Raw genomic sequence first — 4,793 nt, 5'->3', positions numbered from 1 at the left:
AAGAAAATGTGATAGAAAGATATGTCATAATGGCTGGATCAGTGAATATTCTCCTTCTCATATACTCCCCACCTCTCACTAAATTAGCTCCAGCACTGGATAGGGTTAACACCTACTTAACTCTTTGAGAATAATAAAATACCTTTTTGATTAGCATCATCACAAGTGATTCATTGACTGTGGGTCAGAACATTTCCTACTCTCAAAGAAGTTAACTTGTCTGAAGTCATACAATTAGAAAGCAGCAGAACAAGACTGGAACATAGCCTTTCTGGCTCTCAAGCTGTCCCTGGTGTGGGAATGGGATGCAAAGAACAAATGGAAAGGATAGAACATGAAGGAAAAAATGGACACGCTTTTACTGAAAAGGGAGAGAGCCTGGATGAGATGCATGTGAGGTAAGTCTGCAGTTGAAGTAGTAGGTAGGCAGTAATTGAAGGAATTTTTTAAAAATAATGATCAGGCCAAGGAGGGCAGATCAACTGAGGTCAGGAGTTCGGGACCAGCCTGGCCAACATGGTGAAACCCTGTCTCTACTAAAAATACAAAAATTAGCCAGGCGTGGTGGCAGGTATCTGTAATCCCAGCTACTCAGGAGGCTGAGGCAGGAGAATCGCTTGAACCTCAGAGGCAGACGTTGCAGTGAGCTGAGATCACGCCATTGTATTTCAGCCTGGGGGACAAGAGTGAGACGTCATCTAAAAAAAAAAAAAACTAATAATCTCTATGTCTTTATTATTTATTGATTTAGAGATAGGGTCTCACTCTGTCACCCAGGCTGAAGTGCAGTGGTGTGATCTCAGCTCACTTGCAGCCTTGACTTCCCGGGCTCAAGTGATCCTCCTGCCACATTGTCCTGAGGAGCTGGCACCACAGGTGTGCACCACCATGTCTGGCTAATTTATTTATTTATTTTTATTTCTTGTTGCTATTTCTTAGGGAAGATGTTGTCTATAAGTGAGAGGGCAATAGCTTGCCATGCTGCCTAGGCTGGTCTTAAACTCCTGGGTTCAAGCAACCCTCCTGCCTTGGCCTCCCAAAGTGCTGAGATTTATAGTCAGGAGCCACCACACCTGGCCATGGTTGCTATTTCTTAGGGAGGATGTTGTCTATAAGTGAGAGGGCAAGAGTTTGAGGAAAGAGTCAACGGTTTAGAAGAAGCCATGGGAATGGTGGGGTGAGAGGTGAGGGAAATGAACAAAGACAAATATAAGAACAGAAAAGAAAAGAATTTTCAACCTTTATCCAGTTGAGATTAGAAACCAGGTATTTACAGTGGTGACAATCCACCAATTCATACTCTAAAGTGAAAAAGGCATATCATTGGTTTGATTCCATTTTATAAAAAACAAAACCTGTAGTGTGTATAACACATGTGTAGGAAAATGTGTCCCTCTTAGGGAAGAGAGTGCTTTATTTCTAGAAGAAGAGTGTCTTTGAGATTAGGAGAAAGGACTTTCACTTTTACTGTCTATACTTCTATATGGTTTGAATTTTTTATGACAGAAATGTATTTTTTCCAGTACTTGTGTAAAACATGCACAATGTGAAATGATGGTCTAGTAAGGATTCCTGAGCTGGCTGCATGTCTCTGTCTCCACAGAGATCATTTAAGACCTATTCTACAGTAACTTGAAGCTTCAGAGCCAGCAAAAGTCCCACCTGGCTCCTTCTAGCACAGTGTGCACCTCAGCCTCCCAAGTAGCTGGGACTACAGGTACCCGCCACCACGCCTGGCTAATTTTTTTTTTTGTACTTTTAGTAGAGACGAGGTTTCACCATGTTAGGATGGTCTCCATCTCCTGACCTCGTGATCCACCCGCCTTGACCTCCCAAAGTGTTGGGATTACAGGCATGAGCCACCGTGCCCGGACTAGAACAGCTTTTAATAAACAGATGCAAGCACTATGGCTAGCTGAAACCTCCCACCCCAGCAGCAGTGGGATCAGGTATCACCTTCCAGCGCAGGCTCTTATTTAGGCCACAGGTGCACGCTGTGCTAGAAAGAGCCAGGTGGGACTTTTGCTGGCTCTGAAGCTTCAAGTTACTGTAGAATAGGTCCTAAATGATCTCTGTGGAGACAGAGACATGCACCCAGCTAAGGAACCCTTTTTGTGATATTAATTCATATGGGTTTTTTTTTTCTTTTTCTTTTTTTCTCTTTCCCATTTCCAATAAGATCCATTATGTACCTTTTCCTTGGGGATTATCTAGTAGGAGAAAAGAAGTTGTTCAAAGACAAAGACTTCTCTTGTGTTTTGTGAAAGCTTCAATTCATCAAGGAGATTGTATTAGGCAGGGAGGGTGGCAAGGAGGATGAGAAGGTGGGAGTCCTTGCATGGAAAGATGTAGAAACAGAATGGATATTTCTGCTAACTTGATGAAAGAGATGAAAGATGTTCCATGAGAATTGGGAGCTACTGTTCTGGTGTGATTTCCACAGGTGTGGGGTATATAGGTGAGACTGGATGGTAATACTGAGGCTCCCAGCCCTGGAAAATATTACGGTGCCCAAAAGGAAGTGGTATGTTAACTACATACTTCTAGGAGACTAGTGGGCTTGGGTAATGAACATCTCAGTGGTGGCTTAAGTGGATCAAAGCCTGGAGAGGGTTTTCTATTTATTTTTCTCTTGCTAAGACTCATGTGAACTTTTGTGTTACTCAGTTGGATATTACCTTGAAGTCACAGTTTGAGGAAAGGGCTTGGATGCAGGTAATTTACTTAGGAATTAATCCAATGGAACAAGTGTATGAGACAGAAAGTAAAGGAAAGTTAACATGAGGTTGCATTATTTAGTTAGTTACAGCTACAGCCTCAAAAATTGTTCACTTGAAGGGTCAAGGAACAAGCAAGAGAAGCATTCCTTCATCTGCTCCTGCCCCCTACAGGGTTGGGGCAACAACCTCTCGGTTTGTGTGTCTGGTAAGTGCTGAGTAGGCACCTATGGGCACACGTAGCAAGGAGTCAGAGAAGCCCTGAAGCAGGAAGTGAGAAAAACAAAGGTTAAGTCTGCGGTGAGATATTGTCAGTGCAAAGAGGTGGAAGCCTTCAGAGACCTTTTTGTCACAGCTGGATTCTGAGCTGAGGCTTAGAGGATGTGAAGTGGGGCTAATACACGTTTCCTGTGGTGTCTGATACAGGGAAAGGGGCTCAATAATGACTAAGCAATATGGGACATAGAGACTTAAACAGTTTTTTTTCTCCTGATTAAAAAAGTAATACAGGCTGAGTGTGGTGGCTCACACCTGTAATCCCAGCACTTGGGAAGGCTGAGGTGGGAGGATCACTTGAAGCCAGGAGTTTGAGACCAGCCTGAACAACATACTAAGACTCTGTCTCTACAAAAAAGGTTTCTTAAAAAATAACTGGGCATGGTGGCACATGCCTGTAATTCTAGCTACATGGGAGGTTGATGTAGAAGGATCACTTGAGCCCAGGAATTTGAGGTTGCAGTGAGCTGTGACTGCACTACTGCACTCCAGCCTGGGCAATAGAATGTGACCCCCCAATTCTAAAAAATGTAATACATATATTTTTGGCATCAAAATGAATTTAATTTGATTAAATGGAACTGTAATCTTTGTGATTTATCCTTGTTTCTGGACTAAGGTTTATTCCTGTTATAGTAACACAATGCCATAAAACAGGCATGTCTTTTTTTTTTTCTTTGAGATGGAGTCTTGGTCTGTTGGCCAGGCTGGAGTGCAATGGTGTAATCTTGGCTCACTGCAACCTCCAACTCCCAGGTTCACGCCGTTCTCCTGCCTCAGCCTCCTGAGTAGCTGGGACTACAGGCGCCTGCCCCCATGCCTGGCTAATTTTTTTGTATTTTCAGTAGAGACAGGGTTTCGCCGTATTAGCCAGGATGCTCTCGATCTCCTGACCTCATGATCTGCCCGCCTCAGCCTCCCAAAGTGCTGGGATTACAGGCGTGAGCCACTGCGCCTGGCCAACAGGCATGTCTTAGTCTGTTTTTGGTTGCTATAACAGAATACCTGAGACTGGATAATCTATAAAGAAAAGAGGTTTGCAGTCAGAATGGTTATAATTAAAAAGTCAAAAAATAATGGATGCTGGCAAGGAGAAAAAGGAATACTTATACACTATTGGTGGGAGGGTAAATTAGTTCAACCATTGTGGAAAGCAGGGGGTGATTTCTCAAATTGCTAAAAACAGAACTACTGTTTAACCCAGGAATCCCATTACTGGGCATATACCCAGAGGAACATAAATCATTCTATCATAGAGACACATGCACGTGTATGTTCACTGCACCACTATTCACAATAGTGAATACATGGAATCAACCTAAATGTCCATCAGCAATAGACTTAGATAAAGAAAATGTGGTGTATATATATATATATATACATACCATGGAATACTAGGCAGCCATAAAAAAGAATGAGATCATATCCTTTGCAGGATCATGGATGGAGCTAGAGGCCATTATCCTTAGCAAACTAATACAGGAGCAGAAAACCAAATATTGCATATTCTCACTTATAGGTGGGCGCTAAATATTGAGAACACATGCACACACAGAGGGAAATAACACATGCTGCGGCCTATTGGAGAGTGGAGTGTGGGAGAAGGGAGAGGATCAGAAAAAATAACTAATGGGTACTAGGCTTAATACCTGGGTGACAAAATAATCTGTACAACGAACCCCCATGACATGAGGTTACCTATATGAAAAAACTGCACATGTGCCCCTTAAGTTAATAAAAAGGAAGAAGAAGAAGAAAGAGGAAGAAAGAGGAGGAGGAGGAGGAGGAGGAAGGGGAGGA

General features: G+C 42.8%; 1 long non-coding RNA gene across 1 annotated transcript in view; it reads left to right on the top strand.

Annotated features, from left to right (window-relative positions):
- Positions 1–251: 251 nt before the first annotated feature.
- LOC105508444 overlaps positions 252–4,793 on the top strand; it is a 14,570-nt gene continuing 10,028 nt past the window's right edge. Inside the window, exon 1 of the long non-coding RNA XR_001001269.1 lies at positions 252–398. This is a non-coding gene — a long non-coding RNA (uncharacterized LOC105508444). The remainder of the gene's footprint in view (positions 399–4,793) is intronic.

This window comes from Colobus angolensis, unplaced genomic scaffold (genome assembly GCF_000951035.1).
Source record: "Colobus angolensis palliatus isolate OR3802 unplaced genomic scaffold, Cang.pa_1.0 Scaffold162, whole genome shotgun sequence".
Classification (NCBI taxonomy): Eukaryota; Metazoa; Chordata; class Mammalia; order Primates; family Cercopithecidae; genus Colobus; species Colobus angolensis.
Note: the sequence above shows the minus strand (reverse complement) of the source record. Positions and strands in the feature narration are given on the sequence as shown.